This window comes from Leopardus geoffroyi, chromosome A3 (genome assembly GCF_018350155.1).
Source record: "Leopardus geoffroyi isolate Oge1 chromosome A3, O.geoffroyi_Oge1_pat1.0, whole genome shotgun sequence".
Lineage (NCBI taxonomy): Eukaryota > Metazoa > Chordata > Mammalia > Carnivora > Felidae > Leopardus > Leopardus geoffroyi.
The window spans coordinates 84,010,604-84,032,439 of NC_059336.1; the positions used below are offsets into that span (position 1 = coordinate 84,010,604).

Below are 21,836 nucleotides of genomic sequence, written 5' to 3' on the forward strand. Positions count from 1 at the left end.
CAACACCAGCCAAATGACCCTTTATGAAGAGAACGCCTATCGTGCTAGAATGTGAACAACATTGTGGAACTACAGTATATGTAGATGGTTAATAATGGATCTGTTAAAACTGCTGGTAGTACAGTGAATTCAGATCTACAGGAAAGTAGCTCGTTAAACTGCAAAGAATGAGCATCCGCTCACTTACTTGTGTGTGTATGTGATGGGGGAAGGCCAAGTGGAAGGTGGCTAGAGGGGCCTCTAACATAAGCAAGCCCTACAAAGACAAAAGGCACAGCCACAGACACCTTTCTGTCTGTGTGAACTGTCACTGCCCTTGTAGACACAACTCCACGTGTTCTGTAGGAGGGAGTGAGAAAATAGGCTATGCCTGCAGGTTGTTTCGATCCATGAGTGCAGGATGCACACTTCTTTGGCAGTTTTCTGAAGTGGGACTCTGGAGTGCTGATGTCTTAATTTCTAACCCAGCTCCATTTTCTACATTCAGCACTGCACAAACATGGTCGATCCCTCTTTTACTTGGTTGCCTTTTCTGCCTTGCTTTTGAGAGACTGCCTCCTGGGCACAAAGCTAAGAAAATCGCTGCTCTCATCTGGCTGGGTCCAGCAGGAGAAGACTGTCAGGAGAATGCAAGTGTTCATTCCTGTATGCAAGTCTCCAGTGGATTCCAAGCTGAGCATTCCCAGCCTCCATCAGCTTGTTCCTAGAGATCCCCAGAGCAGAGACCCTGGGAACTTCTTGGTTGTTTGTGCAGAACTTCTTGGTTGTTGGCTGTCCTATGTGACGGCCAGACATCCCACATGGATGCTAGTGAAAATTGCAGTTACATGGTGACTGTTGGACACTTGGAATATTAGTTGGAAAACTCTTTCTTTTTCCTATTCAAAAGATTGGAAGCTTGTCTCATTGCTCTAAGGAGAGTTGCATCTTCTTAGTTATATTGTTGAACACATTTTAGGGCCTGTTACTGCACCCTTACTTTTGGATAAGTCATGTCACTCATTCCCATGCAGGCATACCCCATCTTCATAAAGAGGAATCAGAGAAAGCTGATGTCCCACCAAGGTGGCCTTTAAACTTTGGGGGTAGACTCTGGGACATTGTCGCCTGGAAGAAAGGCCTGTGTAGCATAAACACATAAGCATATGACCCATGGTATTAAAACCCTAAACTCCATGGGGCACCTGGGTGGCTCAGTCGGTTAAGCGTCCGACTTCAGCTCAGGTCACGATCTCGCAGTCCGTGGGTTCGAGCCCTGCGTCCGGTTATGGGCTGATGGCTCAGAGCCTGGAGCCTGCCTCCGATTCTGTGTCTCCCTCTCTCTCTGCCCCTCCCCCATTCATGCTCTGTCTCTCTCTGTCTCAAAAATAAATAAACATTAAAAAAAAAAAAAAACCTAAACTACATAAGACTAGCTTGTCTGAGAGATCACCTGCTATCTCTTAACACCATAAGGCAGCTGGTATTAACAGAAATGCTTGTACTTACCATTGAGTCTGGGACTCAAGCCTCTCCTCATCCCCCTGCCACTCTCCCAATGATATGATTGTTAGTATTTGAACAAGAATGCATACTCTGATTCCATCTGTTGTAATTCATCCTCTACCAGTTTAACGTGGGGCCTTGCTGTATTCCTAACTATAATATTCGTACCTTATTTTACAGTTATGTGTTGGACCCCGAGTCATCTTAAGGACCGAGGGATTCAAGTCTTGGTAGCTATTATTATTATTATTGTGGTAGCTATTTCCTTATAAATGAATTCCCCTTTTCAACTATATCTTTGGAAAATGATCTTGGTTTTCTTCCACCATCATATCAATAGTAATACATTAAGCCAAGAAGTTGTAATCACTCTTCACACAGCCTCTCTGTGGAGTGCATAAAAAAATATATCCACGTTATGATGTCAATTTCCATTCATTACAAATGATCAGGGACAAAATATTCCTGGCCATTTGATCCCACCTTTTGTGGCACCTTATGACCCCCCCCCCCCAACAGTAAACCAAACAGTCCACTGTCATGCTCTCTCTAATGTACTTTCTAATAAATAGGGCCAGCTGAAAATAGTGATGTTCTTCATTAAATGTAAAATGATCATTTTAACTGCTTCTACTGTGACTGACCCGTACAGCACTTAATCACACCCATTTAAGCAGATGGAAGGAGAGAGAGAATGAAGATACGAGTGGATCATCTGTCTATATTTTGCTTCGTGGCAATATGAGTAGAATTTCAGCTAAGGGTGATTTTCTAGCCATCTCTTTGTTTCCTGTGGTGCATATGTAGGTGGCGGTGTGTGGGCTGTGTAGAAATATAGGCTTAAGCAGGCTGATGAAGATCACACTTCTTTAGTTCACTTGTGACACACAGAGTGGCCTGATGTGAGAGGTGTCCTCGGCCTTTCCTCTCCTTTCAGTCGGTTGAATCAACCAATCAATCAATTGTTCCATAGGTAAGAAAGAGCTCTCCTCATATAGAAAGGAGGATTTAGCAAATGCCTGGAATCCATGACCAAATTCTTTGTTAAATTTTCCTAATCATGAATTCTGTATGTTACACACATATGGAGAGAGTGGAACTAACTCCGGACAAGAAATTTAACTTTTTTTCTGTAGAGAAACGAAAACTGTGAAGTTGCTTTTCTGTCGTCTCACCCACCCCCTGCCCCATTAACTCCACATAAATCTAAATAAGTTTATGATTTCAGTCAGCCATCAATTCAGCAAACACTGGCTGCCTGCTAGTGGTGGGCCCTGAGGATGTCCAGTGGTGAACAAGACCTATTTACTGTGCTCACAGAGTTAATAAATTAGCGGGAATGACTGGTATATACGCAGGCCATGGAAATATGCTGTAATACCGGCTCTAATTATTTGCACGTGGAAAATGCGTCTACCTCTCTCTTGGCAGATCCTGGAAGTTCTCCTCAAGAGGGGGCATTTTGGGGGCACCTGGGTGGCTCAGTCGGTTAAGCATCCAACTTGAGCTCAGATCATGATCTCATGGTTCGTGGGTTAGAGCCCCGCATCGTGCTCTGCGCTGACAGGGTGGAGCCTGCTTATGATTCTCGCCCTCTCTCCCTTTGCCTCTCCCCCACTTCTCTCTCTCTCTTTCTCTCTGTCTCAAAAATAAATAAATAAACATAAAAAAAGAAGGGGCATTCTTTACAATATTTCACAATTTTCCCGAGAGTTTTCCTGTATGTTATTCTACTTGCTCCTTACAACACCCCTCTGAATTAGCTACTTCCTTATTCCCACTAGCCCTTTGTGGATGGTGGCATGGAGGCTTAGTAGAATTGAGTCACTTCACAAAGCCACACAGACAATAGTGACTGGCCTGGAACTTCAGACCCGGGCTCTGACCTGTAGGTCAGTCATGACTACATATGTTTGGGGAATTGTGGAACTTGGAAAGATAAGAATGTGGCTTGATGTTGTGAAATCACTGTGTGACCATCTGGGATTTTGCCCCTGATTCACTGTTAAGTTTAGGAAGACCTGGAACCGTCATTCCACATTCAAATAGCCCAGGCTCCAAACACCCACTTTCCCATTAAAAAACAAAACAAAACAAAACAAAATGAGGAAAACAGGCATGTGTAGAAGAGAGGGAATTAACATGATCACTTAGCTCAGCGTGATTTTGGTTTTCATCCTTTCTTTCATGCTAACATGGCTCCAAATAGTTATATTCCATGCCTTGAAAGTGTTTAGGCTTCTAGGGGCGCTTGGGTGGCTCAGTCGGTTGAGTGTCCGACTTTGGCTCAGGTCATGATCTCACAGTTCGTGGGTTTGAGCCCTGCATCGGCTCTGTGCTGACAGCTCAGAGCCTGGAGCCTGCTTCAGATTCTGTGTCCTTCTCTTGTGCTGCCTCTCCCTCACTCATGCTCTGTCTGTCTCTCTCTCAAGGATAAATAAAACGCTTAAAAAAAAAAAAAAAAAAAAGAAAGCGTTTAGGCTTCTCTGATGGAGATTATCTTCCCATTATGTATTTTTTTAAGTTCTTTTTTAAAAATTTGTACTTATTTATTTTAAGAGAGAGAGAGAGAGTGAGCAGGGAAGGGGCAGAGAGAGAGGGAAAGAGAGAGAATCACTGGCAGGCTCCACACCTAGGATCCTATGACCCCAAGATCATGACCTGAGCAGATATCAAGGGTCCGACGCCTAACTGGCTGAGCCACCCAGGCACCCCTATGACTATGCATTTTTAAAAAATGTTTATTTATTTATTTTTGAAAGACAGAGAGAGAGAGAGAGAAGCCCAAACAGAACTGATAGTTCTGCTCTGAGTGCAGAGCCTGACGTGGGGCTCTATCCCATGAACCAGGAGATCATGACCTGAGCCGAAATCAAGAGTTGGATGCTCAACTGACTGAGCCACCCAGGCACCCTGATTATGTGTTTTTAAAACCTAATCATACTCATGTTTTTTTTGACCAGAGAGCAGACAGCTGCCTAGCTTCGGGCCTGTGGTGACCCACCATACAGCTTTCAAGCAGTCTTTTTGCTCAGACTGGATGGCGCCTTTGGTTGTCTCCACTAGGGAGGGGACTTGTTGTCTCCACTAGGGAGGGGACTTGTTGCCCCAAATATGGTGGGGATGCCTGACTCAGGGAGAGTTATTTCAGAGGTTTCTGGAAAGACAAATGAGATACAGAGAGGATGGCCATGTTTCCCACATCCCTTTCAGCATGCAATCCGGAAATCGTACTCTCACAGACCATCGGGATTTGAATGGATGTGATTTGGGGCTGTTTCCCAGTTTGGCATGCCAGATAGGAAGAAGGTAGGGCACGCTGAGGCTTAGGAGCCCTGCTAGAATCTCAGTGACACAGAGCCACGGGGCAGCAAGCAAGAGGAGGCTGGGGCAGGGCTGAAGCATTTTCGTGACTGAAAGGAATGAGGACTTGGAGCACCTAACCTGAATATGAAAGCCGGCCTCTGCGGCGGCAGCTGGGTGGTCCAAGACATAGCGTCCAAAGGGCGCAGCAAGTTCAGGCCTGGCATCTCGGATACCCGGTCTGATAGGTGGGACCAGCAGCAATGAATTCTAGGCCACAGGCCAACTCAGAAGGCAGGCAGGGCTGGGATTGGAGTTCTGAGGTCTGTTTTCAAGGGAGAGAATCCCCTCCAGCTGGCACTTCACGGGAGCAGTGTTTAGCCCCAGGAAAGAAGACCGGCAGGGGCTGGGGGAGGGGAGGAGAGTAGAGATTCCCAGCCAGCTTGCCTTTGGGGTCAAGACTAGGCCCAGAAGAGGACTAAAAGCAGAGCAGGGAATCCAGAGTCATGCCCACGCCTGAAGATCTTATCTGCATGAGGAGGGGGTGGTGGATGGGGTTATTTAAGCTACAGGACAGCAGTTGCTGCTGTGAATCTAGGTCCAGGGGAGCATCATGGAGCCGAGGCCACTCTGACTCCTCCAGTGTCTGTGGGATGATTGTGTTGGAAACCCAGGGGGGCCTGGGTGCCAGGTAGACTTTCTGAAGAGGCAGCTGCAGGAGCTCAGAATGAGATGAGAACAGGCTGGAGAAGAAACGAGGTGCAGAGTGCTGTAAAGACTAACATCCTTTCTGTGGGGAAAGACGATTTCTGCCTTTTGTAGATGAGAATAGTTCCTGGATTCTGCTACTTGCTTCTTGCCCCGGGTGGATTTCAGATTACCATGCAGGTGATGTCATCACTGAAAACCCCGGTGGATGTGGAATGCTGCCCCCCTGGGGGTGGGGGGCAGCCTGAGTGTCTTCTGTTCCAGGCTGGTATTTCACCCAAGCAACCTTGTTTGCATTTCTGTATCCCTCCTGGAGAGGAGACTTTCTTTTCTTTGATACATAAACGGTGAGAGAAAATAAACTCTCCTGCGAGCTTGCGGTCAGTCCCTTTTCCCCTCTTCCTCTCTGCCGTGGCCCATTCAGCGTGGACTTCCCAGGTTCATAGAATGCATGGTGGTCTGCAGAGAGGGCAGTTTCCTCCCTGCATTCCTACTAACAGAACTTCGGGTTTCTGGTGTGGAGGCACACTTGAAAACCATTTGTGTGATGCTGGAAAACGTACGCTTTGTAGTTCATTATTGTCCCTGTCCTTTCATAGATGGCCACTTTTAAGTCCTGAGCAAGGGAAAGAGCTGTACTCTAGGTAGCTCAGGGCTCCCCTCTGCATGCTGATGGCTGGTAACTCAACTTCATACCCTACATCAAGTCTTTCTGTAGGATTTTCTCCTTTCGTTTTTGGAGGCACATTCAGGACAATTGCCTCCCTTTTTTGCAGTGCGGCTGTTTGGCATCCTCCAGTTCTTGTGTACTTTCTTTGGATGTATATACACTTGGTATTTGTTTTCTTCTTTGTACACTTCAGAGGTGGTTTTCATATTTAACCTCTTCCATTATCTTTGACTAAGGAAGACCTGTGTGGCCCCCATACTTCGTGTCTCTTCCTTCTCTGACTTCAGTAGAAAGAGTACGATTCAGGGGATGTTTATGAAGTCTGCACTATCGGTTAGGCTTTGTGCTGGCTGTGGACAGCATGCAGCAATGGGAAAAGACACCGTTACTGCTCGAGAAGATCTTTCTAGAGGTTAAAGAAATGCATCTTGATTGTTATCTAATGTCATGGGTTAAGTGGAGAGAGTAGTTCTGGAATGGTTAGGAGTTTAGCTTTGAATCTGATTTGGCTTTGAATTCATAGTGAGCTCTATTTCCTTATCTGTACACCGGGGCCATTGCAAGCATGCCATGAAGTAATTCAGAAAAGCACTCAGTAAAGTATGTATTCTCCGTGGAGCTCATCATTGTCAGTAAGTATGAGTTGTTTTTATTGGCTATGAAAACAGTTTGAGAAAAACAACAACAAGGGAAGGACTTTGTTGTTGTTGTTGCTTAGAGAGAGAGGGAGCATGGGTGGATACACACATGCCTGTGAGAGTGGGGGAGGGGCAGAGGAAGAGAGAGAAAGAATCTTTAGCAGACTCCATGCTCAACGCAGAGCCTGGTGTGGGGTGCGATCCCATGACTCTGGGATCATGACCTGAGTTGAAATCGAGGGTCAGATGCTCAACTGACTGAGCCATCCAGATGCCTCGAAGGATTTTTTAAATATGGCGAAATTGACTTTTTAAAAAAACTTTGTTTTTACCATAAGTAACCTCGATTTCTAACTTGTTTTGAGGATTAATCAATGAAAAATAAAGGCCAAACAGTTTCAAGTGTCTAGTAAGTGCTCAATAAATGTTAGTTTTTATTATTACTGTTATTCTTACTGTCTAGATGAGACATGGACCATACTTGAAAATTAGCTTTTTTTTCTTCTTCTTCTTTTTTTAAATCTACCCCCACCTTTTTTTTTTTTTTTTTTTTTTTTTTTTTTGGGAGAGAGAGGGTGCAAGTGAGAGAGGGGGAGGGAGAGAGGAAAAGAGAGAGAGAAAGGGAGAGGGAGAGAGAGAGAGAGAGGCGGGGCACACCTGAAGCTGGGCTAGAGCTCACAAACGGTGAGATCATGACCTAAGCCAAAGTCAGATGCTTAACTGACTGAGCCGCCCAGGCGCCCCCATTTTTCTATAGTGCATCTCACTTGTCCTAGACCTTAAAGATACTTTCTTAGATGGTATAACGAGTTTCCATATTTGTAAATTAAAACCAAAAGCCTTTACTATTAATTACCACGGAAATGTTATTTGGAGAACAGAGGACAAGGTATTATGAATTGACCTATGTTGTGTGGGGGATGAGAACTTGCATTAATAAAACTGTTTCCAGTGTATCACTGTCCAGCCCTAGGCTGCCAGTGTCTTGGGGTAGGGGGGGGTTAGGTAGCACCGTCCACCCATTTTCCTCTGAAGCACACAAGTCACTCCAGGACTCTTTGGGGGGGGGGGGAAGAAAAGAAAACATTAAAATGATATGCAGTGCTAGGAGAATGGGTGTATACATTTTGGAAAAGTGTCTTCTAGGAATGAGAAAGGGATGGCGGAAATGGGGAGACATGATGAGTGGCCGTGATTGTTTCCCTGCTTACGGTGCGGGGCTCAGAGAAAGCCCTTGGTAGCAAAACAACCACAGCAACGGGCATTTGTTGAGCTAAGCCAGCGCTGCTGGGTGATGCGTTCAGCGTTTTATGCAGCTTATTTTATTTCATCTGTTCTATAACTCTCAGAGATAAGTACTATTACTATGCTTATTTTTTCCAGAGGGGCGAAACAGAGGCTTGGGGGGGTTAAGTAACTCTCTCAGGGTCGCACAGCTATCAAGAGGTGAACCTAGACAATCCGACTCCAGAGACTAAACTGTTCTCCAGTATTACCTCCGGGGCAAGAAGTGAGGTGTTCCATGTGCTGAGGAGATGAAGGAAGAGAGAGGGCTGTGGCACTAACAGAAAGGCGAGCGGTCCCTTGGAGACATCCTGGCTTGTTCTGATTCTCTGGTTAGTCCTAGAGACATCATGAGGTTATGCTCAAAATGAGGACCTGAACAGCCTTTTCCCCATTCTTGTCCGCTGGGTGTGGGGCCAGTCCTTGCCGTGTGCAGTGAGGGGAGACTGTCCCACCTTCCACTGTAACTAGGCACCTGCACACATCCAACACTTCCTAGCTTTATTTGCCTAGAGGGGAAGATCCTCCAGAACCTTGCTACAATGCACACTGTGGTCCCTGGACCTGCATCGCAGCATCCACAGCGCCTGGGAGCTTGTTAGAAATGCAGAATCTTAGGCTCCGCCCCTCTGAATCTGAAACTGCATTTTAACAGGATCCCTGGTGCTTCGTAAGTACATTACCTTAGGAGCAGCACTGCTGTAGAAGTTCCTTCATCCTTACCATGCCCACCAAAGCAAGTCAGCACCTTACGCCTGTCCCTAATTAGCCGAGTGACTGTATGTGTGCCAGAGAAACTCTACCGAAGAACCGAAGTCTTGGATAATCGGAGAGAAGTTTAGATGGAATAACAGACATGATGCCAGTAATTCTCAAACCTTTTCTTTCAGAAACGGTTGGATTTTCAGATGGTTTTACAATAAGAGAAAAAAACAAGCTTTCATTTTTTTTACCCCAACTTTCTTGCCTGTCTTCCTTCTAAGTAAACTTAACATCGCTTTTTTTTTTTAATTAATTTTTTAGTGTTTATTTTTGAGAGAGAGAGAGAGAGAGAGAGAGAGAGAGAGAGAGAGCATGACCTGGTGGGGGGGGAGGGATGGGGACAGAGAGAGAGGGAGACACAGAATCTGAAACAGGCTCCAGGCTCTGAGCCGTCAGCCCAGAGCCCGATATGGGGCTCAAACCCACAAACCATGAGATCATGACCTGAGTGGAAGTCAGATGCTTAACCGACTGAATCACCCAGGTGCCCCAACATCGCTTGATTCTTAATGACTTCCCAGTATACATGTTACAACCTAGTTCCATTTTACTTGGAATGCAAAGAAACCTCTCTGTACAGAATGCCATCTGTTTGTTTCCCCCTTGACCCACAGCATTCCCTCTTGCTCCAACTTTTACCTTACCTACCTCAGGGGGTACTTCTCCCACCAAACCACACTTGCCCTGCAGCTGCCTCCTCGCTCTTCCTGCACACACCATGCCCTTCCCTCCTACCTCCTTATGTACTGAGAGCAGATGAAAAGGGATCAGGAGCCCATGAGGACTTTGAGAGAAGATCCCCAGGAAGCCAGGAGGGTCAGAAGATAGACCAGTGCCCTGAGTAAAGCACAGGCTCCGTCTAGCTACGCAGACCAGTGAAGTGAGGGCAGACACGTGAAGTTTCTACGGAACGTAGACACATTATCCTGGTTTATCCGCGGCCATTTAAGAATGATGTGGTCCAGATGAACAGAATCTTACTTTTTTAAATATTAAAAAACTTAGGGCATTTTTAGGAAAATGTTTTCGGACTACACATACACTGTATCATATCTAATTTTAACAAGCTTAAAGAATTTTTTAAACTCAGTAGATATTTGATTTATGGCACTATGCTACATATTTCTTTGTTTACCGCCTCTGTAGCATTTATAGGGCTATTTTCCCCCATGCTAAAGGGCCCTAGTGTGCTATGCTTCTTAGGTTCTTATTTTTTGACTTTTTATCATCTTACATTATTATAAAACTCTCAGTCTACAAACTATGAGGCAGGAAACCCGATGAGTAAACCTTTGAAAACTTCATCTAAAATACACATAACAATTCTCTGATTAAAGGTCTTATGGTCATTTCTCTGTAAAAAATATATGAGCTTTGCCACATATAATCTGTGATCCTAATCCACTGGTTCTCAAACTTGGCTGTACATTTTAATCATCTTGGAGCTTTACAACTCATTAATGCTGGGATCTCACCCTCCAAAATACTAATTTAATTGGTCTTGGGTAGAGTGGAGGCATCAGGAGTTGTAAAAACTACCACATGATTCTATGTGTAGCCAAAGTTGAGAACCAATTCAACCACTTCTAATCTGCATGTCAGGAACTTTTTTTTTAAATCCTTCTTTTGAAATGTATTCTATATAATTAAGTTTGTTGGAGAAGTGACCTCTTTGATAAATGAATGTTATCTTGTCTGTGTAAGAGTATGTATATATACACACACGCATACATGCATATATACATGCACACATACAGAATATGTTGACGTTTAAAAAGAAATTATATGGCAAGGTTTGAGGATCTCACAGAAATAAATGGTGTGTGTGTGTGTGTGTGTGTGTGTGTGCCTGACTATAAGATCCCATGTGTGGCATTTGTTTTCTGCTTTTGTTTTTACTAAGAGATTTATTTATTTGCATGGTTAAAAAGAATTTTGTGACCATTCATTAATATATGATTTATATATTTGGGGAAGAATATCTCGAGGAATTTGTCATGCATTGCTATAACATTAAAAAGGTAAAGTACTAGTTCCTAAAATGCTTTCTGAGATGTTGATTCAAAACAAAAGTTTATGACTTCTGTACTGTTTTACCTTTGCAGTTGTAAGCATATTTTCTTTCTTTTTTCCTTAGAAAACGATGGGGGGATTTCCATTTTGTTTTACTGTTGGTATAAATACAAAGGTTTCGGTAGTATTTTGCAGTGCACTCACATCCTGAAGTTTCTAAGACTTCATTAAGAAGTTATGCTGTTTTTGCAGGGATTTTCCATGGTGTTTAGCCGTAAAAAAAAAAAAAATGCTGAATGGTTGAAAAATGAGTAAATATCTGTGCTTTTTTTTCTTTCCTATTCATCATTGCTGTTTGTCCTCTGTGGATAGGTAACTAATTTGCTGTTGTTCCCCTGAGGGGAATTCAAGTCAAAAAGTCATATTGAATTACTAGAAAAAGGTATTCCTATCTCAAAAGAACAAAGTACAATGATTAAAAAAAAAAAACTTGGAAAATTTAGCCGATTTCTTGGTGCACGTGTATCTGTCCACATTACTCTACTTGTAAAAATACTTACATAAAATAAATCTTAAGTAAACTACAAATTTGAATAATGACCAACTCTGACTGACAAGTCTTATTTTCCATGAATTTAGAAAGTCCTATTTCTTCCCTTAATTCCATCGATGGCATATTAAAATAATTCAAGAGATTTTCTTTGTATTGCACAAAAATCCAGTAAGCATTTTCATTCTGGGTCTTGGTTATTTAATTGGATTCTTTTCATATTTTTTACCCTGTTGTGTTTTATGCATTATTTGTGTTCTCAGTGAAGAATCGTGAAGTGATAGATGCTTAATAGAATGCATTTATTTGTAGTAAAGGAGTGATTGCAAATTTATTTCAATGGGTTGGCAATCCTTAAGTTATAAACACCCAGATTGTACAAATGTCCTACATACACACACAAGTGTTCAATCAAGATCTCTCACTCCTAGCCTCCTTGCTGTGCATCCCTGGGACCCATTTACTGTCACCACAATCTCTGTGGAGAAAAGAAAAAGAAAAAGAAAAACTGAGAACAGTAAAAAAGGCATGCCTTCCCAAATGTCTTCAGGGATGAACAGGGGTGGAGTGGTTGAGAGCGGTGGGGTGTAATGCCAAGTTTGGAAGGTGATCCTGGGGCTCTTCTGAAAGGCTGGCATCTGTGGCTTAAAACAACAACAAAACTTTCCCAACAGCAGCTGTATTAAAAAAAATTTTTTTAAGCTTTATTTATTACTCTACCTGAAATTCTGCCATTTAAAGATTCATTTGCATTAACAAATTTCCTTTTCAAAGTGCCAACATTTCTGGGAAGGTGAGGGGGCATCAGTTATTCCTGCCTAGTCCCAACCAATTAGTGCTTTCAGATGGCTTTCTACCTAAAGTCTGGCTTAGATCAACTATATTCAAAGGCTGGGTATTTTGGTTGTTGGGGAATGACAAGTGTGAGCTCAGAGCAAGAAGAGGATAGATCTGGGTGGGGCGTCCACAGTGGGAGGAGGCCGCGTGCCTCTCCAAGGCATTGGGCTACTTAGAGCCTCCAGGAGATGGATCTGTGCAATGGGAGTGACAAACAGAAAAGGAGATACTAAAGGCACTTACACGTGTTTTAATATTTTCCTAGGCTGACTCTGTATACAGGAATATGAGGAAAAACTCATCTTCCTCCTTCTTCTTATACTTTCTGACTTCTTGCACCCAGGGCTCAGATGTCAGTTAGAACTTTATTCACTTGATGAATTTTGTTGGCTTTGATGAGCAAACCTTGAGACCTAATCATTCTTAACTTGCTTCCATGTGAAAATATGTTCTACTGTCCAAGAGACCTAGTTACAAATTAACTTCAGAGTGTAATCTGTGCCTACATTGGGGTCTACCTGAATGGACTCATTGCTTTTCCGTTGTCCCTCATTCCCCAGTCTTAATCTGGAATCAAAGGATTTTTTAGATTGAACTAGAAAGAGACACTGGGGAATGAGGCTTTATTTGGTAAAATGTATGTAACATCGGGGCATGCAATGGAGAGGACACTGGTGACACCATAGAAATACGTGCATGGGTTGCTACTCAGAACCCTAGGGACAAACACCCAAATCCTGACTGTGGCCCCTGAGGCTCCAAGTGTTCTTGCTCCTCTTACCTCTCCAATGTCATCTTGTCCTGCCTTCCCAGGTTCCAATTCTGTCGTTGTGCCATGCTTCCAGACACAGGGCCTTTGCAGATGCTGCAATACTTTTTCTGTTCTCTGCCCTTTCAGTCTGCTCACCATACCTGCTTGACTTTTCTCCATCCTTCAGATTTTGCTCAGATTCCTCCTAAGTCAGTTTCCTTTGTTTCACACACTCAGAGATTTACATTTCTTCCTGATGGAGGACAATTGTACATTTATTACTGTGTTTCTTTCATTTAACATCTGTGCCCTCTAACTGAAAAGCTCCATAGAAACAAAGACTGTTCCTGATTTTGTTCACCATTAGTGTTTCTAATGGTTCACATAGTGTTTGGGACATCGTGAGTATTCAATACGTTTTCGTTAAAGAACAAATGAGTGAATGATAAGAGTGACCCCTTACACAAAAGATGGTTACCTATATAGGGCTCATTTAAAAAAAATTTTTTTTAACGTTTATCTTTGAGAAAGTGGGAGAGACAGAGTGCGAGTGGGGGAGGGGCAGAGAGAGAGGGAGACACAGAATCCAAAGCTGGCTCCAGGCTCCAAGCTGTCAGCACAGAGCCCGGCATGGGGCTCAGACCCACAAACTGGGAGATCATGACCTGAACCAAAGTCAGATGCTTAACCAACTGAGCCACCCAGGCACCCCATATAGGGCTCACTTTTAAAGGCAACACTTCACTCTTTAGAAAAGGAAGCAGTATATTCATAGAGAGAGTTACTTTCTCCAGGCTCTGAATCTCCATTTCTTCTCTTAGGGTTCTGTGATGTCAGGAGTCCACTACAGGGCAGAATAAGGCTGTGAGCTCATTTCACACTGGTTAACGATTTTTTAAAAAAAATTTTTTTTTTCAACGTTTATTTACTTTTTTTGGGACAGAGAGAGACAGAGCATGAACGGGGGAGGGGCAGAGAGAGAGGGAGACACAGAATCGGAAACAGGCTCCAGGCTCTGAGCCATCAGCCCAGAGCCCGACGCGGGGCTCAAACTCACGGACCGCGAGATCGTGACCTGGCTGAAGTCGGACGCTTAACTGACTGCGCCACCCAGGCGCCCCATGGTTAACGATTTTTTTAAAATGTTTATTTATTTTTGAGAGAGAGAGAGAGTGCGAGCAAGGTAGGGGCAGGGAGAGAGGGAGAGAGAGAATCCCAAGCAGACTCTGTGCTGTCAGTGCAGAGCCTGACGTGGACTTGAACCCATGAACTATGAGATCATGACCTGAGCCTAAATCAAGAGTCAGCCACTTAACCACTGAGCCACTCAGGCGCCCCTCACAGTGGTTAACTATTAACAAATATTTGTCATCTTTAACAGACCTAAATTCAAAGAGAAAGGAAAAGCATCATGGCAAATCTCTGTGAAGCCAATCTGAGGCAGTGTACCTAGATGTTTCTTTTTATAAGGGCCAACAATGTGTTTATTTAAAGTTTGCTTATTCTTTTTTAAAATATATATATTTAATGTTTATTTATTTTGAGAGAGAGAGAACAAGCAGGGGAGGGGCGGAGAGGGAGAGAGAGAGAGAGAGAGAGAGAGAGAGAGAGAGAATCCCAAGCAGGCTCTACACTGTCAGCACAGAGCCCTATGCAAGGCTCAAACCCACAAACTCTGAGATCATGACCTGAGCCAAAATCAAGAGTCAGATGCTTAACTGATTGAACCACCCAGGCACCCCAAAAGTTTTCTTATTCTTTTTTTTTTAGTGTTTATTTATTTTTGAGAGACACAGACAAAGAGTGAGTGGGGCGGGGGGGGGGGTGGGCAGAGAGAGGGAGGGAGGGAGAAACAGAATCCAAAGCAGTCTCCAGGCTCTGAGCTGTCAGCACAGAGGCTGATGTAGGGCTCGAACTCATGAACTGTGAGATCATGACCTGAGCTGAAATCAGATGCTCAACAGACTGAGCCACCCAGGCATCCCAAGTTTTCTTATTCTTAATCTTCTCCCTCACTCTTCTTACCTCTGTCTTTTCAGTCACTGCCTTTAGTGTATCTGTAGCACTGGCCATTCCTTTCACCCTTTTTAGAACCTCACACTGCTATGACAGGTGCCAACATCTAACACCTTACCTTGGTTTCCAAAGGAACCACCTCAGGATTTTCAGGAAAGTCCTGGGTGGTAACATAAAATATAGGAGAATGTGCTTTCCTTTGTTTTGTTTTGTTTTGTTTTGTTTTGATCAGCTGAAAATCACTTTAAATTAAGAAGAAGGAATCCTTAAACACCTAAGGATGAGAAGAAATGCAAAAGGGAGGCTGAGTTACTAGAACCCTAATTAGGGGCACCTGGGTGGCTCAGTTGGTTGCGTGTCCGATTTCAGCTCAGGTCATGATCTCACTGTCTTTGAGTTTGAGCCCCACATCGGGCTCTGTGCTGACAGCTCAGAGCCTGGGGTCTGCTTCAGATTCTGTGTCTCCCTCTCTCTCTGCCCCTCCCCCACTCACGCACTGTCTCTCTCTGTCTCTCACAAATGAATAAGCGTTAAAAAAATAAAAAAAAAATAGAACCCTAATTAAAGTTAAACTTAAAAGTTGACCATTGGATTTAGACTATTATATATTTGTATATTGCCTGCAGATTTGAAGATATATGAAGTCTGCTCCATTTTTCTTGAAAGTGTGTGATAAAACTCAAGAGGTCATAGTAGGTTTTCATATGTCTTACAAAATCCTTTCTAATGTCTCCTAGGACCCTATGACATGTCAATCTATGACATGTCAACATATCATATACTAATGTCCTCAGATAACCTGTTGCTAAAAAATTGCTGAGGCAGATGTGGAGGAATGATGCTATGGGAAAGACTGATCCATGACTTGGCAAAACAAGGAAATGCCAGAGTTTCTAGGGTTTTGTATTTAGCACCATGTGTATAATCTGAGTCTGGAGTCTCAGCTGAGGGTGAAATTTTCTGCTCAGAGACAGTTGAGTTTCTTTGCTATGATAAAACTGGAAGACGTGTAAAAGTAATATATATAATTCATCGGGAAAAACGTAGAGAGAAAAAACTTTTGCTTTATTTTTTGAAGTTGAACTCAGGAAAAATGGACAAACAGCAAGAAATTTTAATTAGGTAAATAGTTTTAAATTGTAATTGAAGGGCGTAGGAGCGCATTTTTGAGGGAGGGACTATGGCAAGCATTATGAAGAACTCCAATACTTTAACTCAATCCATCTTTTGTCCAAGATGAGCTTAAAGATTCCAAGGAAACTTCCCAGCTTTGGAGAATGTGTTTCCTTTATGTTTTCTTATAGTTTAACTGACTTTCCTTCGTGAATATTGTTCAGGAGTTTAAGTATGTATCAAAAAGAATTATAACAGCTGGAAATTGAAACTGTGGTTTTCTCCATGCAGTGAAAAAAAGAAATGCATTTGCTCATTCATTTAATACCCAATTGGCAAATTTGTACCCTGTACACTGGGGTAAGCCTGGGACTAGATCATCTTAGAGGGGAGAATGACCCTGTCCCTGCTTTCATATATCCTGTAATCAAGTTGAGGAGACAGAGACGACAGAAATCAACAGTCTTGGTAGAGTATGATGTGTGTTTGGAGGCAGGAATGTCAGGAAAAGAAGAATTGGGGATTGGAGAGGGGTATCACTAAACAGCGAGAGTCCAGTGTATGCTTCTTCTAGGAGATGGCAGTTGAGTGGAGCCTAAAAGGTCACCAAGGAGCTTCCCAGGAAGGACATTACCAAGGGGCTAGCACAGGGAACCACAAAGAGGTGTGAGAGCAGTGCCTGCAGGAAGACGGTGAGAAGGTCAAACAGGCTCAGGATTGGGGTGGGGCGGTGAGTACCCATGAACACGGGGAACCCACCGAAGAAACACCCAGGAGAGAGATCGTGAAAGGCCTTCCACGCCAGGCTAAAAAGTGTGACCTTTATCCTGAAGGCAAATGATAGCCACAGAAGCATTTGAAGTGCCAGGGTTATAGGATCAGATACGTATTTTAGAAAAATCATTCTGGCAGCTATTACACATTCTCAATGAAGACAAAACACTTCTTTATAACCTCTGAAGTATTTTAGCTGGTTCCTGAGAAAGGCTTGTCTATAATTCTCACCATTTATCCTCTTAACATAACACAGAAACATTATCCCATCTGACTTCTGGCTAAGTAGACACAGCCATGATCTGGAGAAGTGGGTTTGGGGTAGTTTTACATTCTTCCTAACAACCTGGCACACCCGGATAGCTCCACTACAAAAGAAACCTGACCTCTCCATACTGATGGGATGTTTGCACCAGCAGCCCCTAGAAAGGCAGGAATGTTCTACACGCTATGTAAGGGGTGAAATGCCGTATTCTCTCTTGTTGATGTGCTGTGTGAGAAAACAGACAAGAGAAAAAAAGAAACCCTAAATATCGGATGAAAATTTAGCCACCTTACAACATGAGCTGTACAGTCTTAAAGAATGCTTTTGAATTGACCGTTTGGATACCTTTCAAGACATGACAGAATTTACTCCGTATCGAAAGATGCGATTATAAACGGCCTTGGTCTTGAGTCTCCGTCCATTTCTGGGATAAGCATTCTGTTTCCAAACACTTGAAGATGAGTAAAGCAAAAGTTAAGGAGAGAACCTGGCTGGAAACTGTGGGATCTCAATAGAAAATCGTAAATGAATCGTCTTGAAGCTGGGATGGCTTCCAGCAAAAGAAGGAGGTCCACAACCCAACACTTTCATTTGCCCTGGCAGTTGAAAGTTCATATCCCTAATTAGGAGTTTTGCCTCTGTGACGTAACGAACCCTCTGGCAGACAACCCATTTTGTTGATGCCTGCTGGCCCACTGACTGGAGGTCCCTATCAGTTGTGATGTGAATCTTGGGCACTTTGGGGTTTTGTTTTAGCCTGGCTCAGACTAGGTTTTGGGGAAGGGCAGTCCTGGGGGGGAGAGAGGGAGTCAGGAGGAGGAGAAAAATGGGAGCAGGGCTGTGACCTGCCGGAGAGGAGCCCCTGCTGACACGGTCAGTCTGACCCATTGAATGGCCTGAATACGGTAAATGCCGCTTTATCCTGCCTTGAAAGGCACGAGATAGCACAGTCTAAATGCCTGGGCATGCTTAAATAGGCGACTCGGGATGTTTGAGTTGAGCGTGTTTGAAATCTGAGCTCTCTGACAGCCTGGGAGCTGCCACAGGTCACCTGCCTTGCTCCGCAGGGACAGACCAGGTCTCACAAGAAATTGTCCGTAGACGAATTGTAGTACAAATTCCTTTCTTTGTTGGTTGGCCTCTTTCACTAGACCATGGCCTATAAAATTTTGTAAAAACAATTCTTAAATATTATTTGAAAGGGCAAATGGCCCACGCTGAAAGGTTTGACAGTTTGACATATAGTGCATGGTTTTGATAGCTCGGAAACTGAAAAGTGTGGCCAAGATTCTCTCCCTGCTTGTTAGAAGCCTGGTGTTTTTTACATAGTGTCTTGTTGCTGCACAGACTTCCTCTGCTCCCAGCAATCTGACAGGCAATGAGTCTGCTTCAGTGATCTTAAATCCTTTTAGACTAATTTGCGAGAGAGCAGAAAAATGGCTAGCACCTTTGAATCCAGCGTCCAAAAAGCACAGAACCAGGTATTGCCAATTAAGGAGCCATTCGGATAATCATATCAAAGCAGATTGCTTTGGAGTCCTCTCATAAGGCCTGAGCTGGTGCCGAGAGAGAGAGAGAGAGAGAGAGAGAGAGAGAGAGAGAGAGAGAGAGAGGAGAGAGAGAGAGAGAGAGAGAGAGAGAGAGAGAAGAGAGAGAGAGAGAGAGAGAGGAGAGAGAGAGAAGAGAGAGATAGAGGAGCCCAGAGTTTCACTTGAGTGAGGGAGAAAAAAGGGATTTGAGTGGCCCGGTCTCATCAGAGCCGGGAAGTCACAAGGAAGTGGATTTCTGCATTAGAATGTTGCATATGTGCAGGCAGTGTGTGCCTCTGAGCCCATCGGCTGCCACTGCATAGCCAAAGGCCATTTTCGGGAGCCTCTGGCCCCTCAGTCACTGGCCTGCTAGTTAATTGCCACACGGACTTCATGACACATGGGCAGATAATATGACATTTTCGGTTTCTGTCACTAGCAAACGCCACAACGTTGCTTGCACTAGTTGCTAAGAAGCTGTCAGAAACCATTAGCAATTGGCTAAAGTCGCCCTATGGCATTTCCTCATAGCATCAGCAAAACGAGCATAAATCACCCACTGGAGCCTACTGCTATCCTAATGAGGCTGTAAGCTTGTTTATGGACTAGCATCATTTTTATGATTATTTCCACCTTTTCAGTTTGCCTTCATTTGGCGGCAGGAGAAGTCAGCTCCAGGAATGAAGTCACTGCTGACATTTTACAAATGTGGTTCAGAGCCGCTGCCTGCTGCCATGTGGTCGGCCGGCGGTTCTCCAAGTTTGTTTAGTGATCTTAAAAATAAAAAAAGGAAATAAATCCTCCAGAGACCGCATAGAGGTGACTGTATCAAATTGCAGAGTGAATGGGAATGCTAAAGGTACAATCGACCATTTAGACTTTCCTCTGAGGTTGAGACGTTTCGAGATCAATTTTCAATTCTAGAAAGTGGAAGAGGTTAAACAATTTATTAAAATCTATGAACGTGTTTGCTTTTAGAATAGTCTGTTTTATTATGCTCCTCTCCTTCCCCATCTTCTCCATTTCCCTAACTTGTGTCGGGAAGGAGCAGGGTTTATTGTTTTAGGCTTTTCTGAACATGCACCAGTATTTACACTGGATTGAAAGCATTTGCTTCCAATGAAAATCTTGTCTTAGATTACAACCCAGCAGTGTAATTTCCCTCCCAGATGGGAGTAAAGTAGCTGTATTTGCCTAAAAACAGTAGGAAGAACAAACTGTGCATTAAGCCAAGGCTGTTTTTGGCTTGAGCTAATGATGTAATAGAAACCTTTTATTCAGGAGAGGTCACTGCCAGGGACTGAAGGGGGTGATCTGGCTCCTGCTTGAAAGGTTTCTCCATTGTATCTACATAAGTCTTCACTTAAAAAATTCTGTTCCTAATGCTTCTGCTTTCATACAGCAGAAATAAACAGGAAAGGTTCTGGTGAGTGTTACACATGGAATGCAGAAAGCCTTCCTCTCCTAATGGAGTATATAATTCAGGTGCCCTCAAGGCACGCTTTCAGGAATTCTTTTGCCTGAGGTAATGGGAAGCTAAGGCTGCTTTAAGGCCTTGATTATCTATTGATGCACAAAGCTGGAAAAAAGTCATCTCCGCTGGATTATAGTAGATATTTCCATAAATTATCAATGAATTCTCTTCGAGGCAGGCACTAGGCATTGCCTGCTAAATTAATCTGAAGGGGTTTGGAGACAGATAGAAAGGCTATTTTTTTTTTAAGGTGGAAAACAATCATGGAGAGGTGGTAAAAAACTGTCATTAGGTTAGAAGCTTTTCATTTTTAATCAGTGATCAAGTAATATGTTTCTTTTCCTCGGTTACCTTTTGCATATTGAGAGTGGATTAGCCCATTGAAATTTTAAATGCTGTTGAGTTGGTTTCTTTTCTCATGTTTCTTTAATGAATTGTTATTTTATATGGTGAATTGCTTCTCTGAATAAAAAGCCTCTTTAAATACTGGACTTTCAAGGAATTTATTAGGCAAATCCAAGGGGACTCCTTATAAAACACTTGGCTATGCAAATAACGAGTTTGGTGGGGTGGAAGGGACACTGATTTAGGGGTGCGGGTGTCTGGTCGGGCACAGGTGGGCCAGTCCCATCCCTGCTGCGTGACCTTGGGGAAGTCACCCACCAGAATGCAAGCACTTTCCTCACTGGTACGGTGAGGGTTTTGGAACTATGGGTCTATATGATCTTTTCCACTGAGAACACAGCAATGGTTCTGTGGGGCTTTAACAAAGTATATGGATTTTAAATATAATAAAAGTGTGCTTTTTAAAATTAATAAAAATCCTACTCTGAAAAGTTCTGCAGAAGTTTTGTATTTGCGGCACATGCCGTAATCATAGCAGAAATGTTGAAACTAGTCTGTTCCTCACCCAACAAGAGTTTTTATACTTTACCTCAGTACAAGTTAAGGCAGTTTGGGGGCAATTTTCTTTGTTGGGGAAGGGAGATGGGGGGGGGTGTCCTAAGGGAGTTGTTAAGAACAATTGATTAATGGCAACATAATTACTAAAGATTAGGCTGAAATAACTGAATCAAAGTAGAGAATTCTTTGCATATGTAGTGTATTTAGGTAACAGAAATAAGGAATACGAAGTAAGAAATTCACAGAGTGATGTAACTGAATCTGAGGCTAGTTCCAATGTACAGTGACCAGGAAAATTGCCTTGCCAAAGGACCTCATTGTTTGGGCCTGTAGACTGCTCTCTAGTGACTTCCATGACCCAGGGAACGTGCTCTCAGGTGCATGTCTTGCCTCAATCCAGAGCCTTACTGCTGTAGCAATTCTTCCTAGGCCAGACCAACCTATCCCTTTCTGAAAGTCGGTAGCTTCTCCCAAGAGCAGGGGCAGCAGGTAGGAAGGCACATTTGATAGAAGCTAAGCTCCTTTTTAGTGTAGTGAGTTCAGTCCACTCTCGTTCCCTTTGAGCTTTTGTGTCCAAACCAAGGTAGTTAGTTTCCACTTGTGCCTTATGACTTGTTTTGGACAGTGTGATTACATGGGCTGAAATTTCTTTTTTTTTTTTTTTTTTTTTTGTCTTATTAAACATGACATTGTAAAAGGAATCCTACATCTTTAATTTTATTTTGTCACAGAGCCAGAATATTTTCTAGAAGAAGCAACGT

General features: G+C 43.3%; 1 protein-coding gene across 7 annotated transcripts in view; it reads left to right on the forward strand.

Annotated features, from left to right (window-relative positions):
• MEIS1 (Meis homeobox 1) overlaps window positions 1-21,836 on the forward strand; it is a 138,019-nt gene that overhangs the window by 54,467 nt on the left and 61,716 nt on the right. The window lies entirely within an intron of this gene.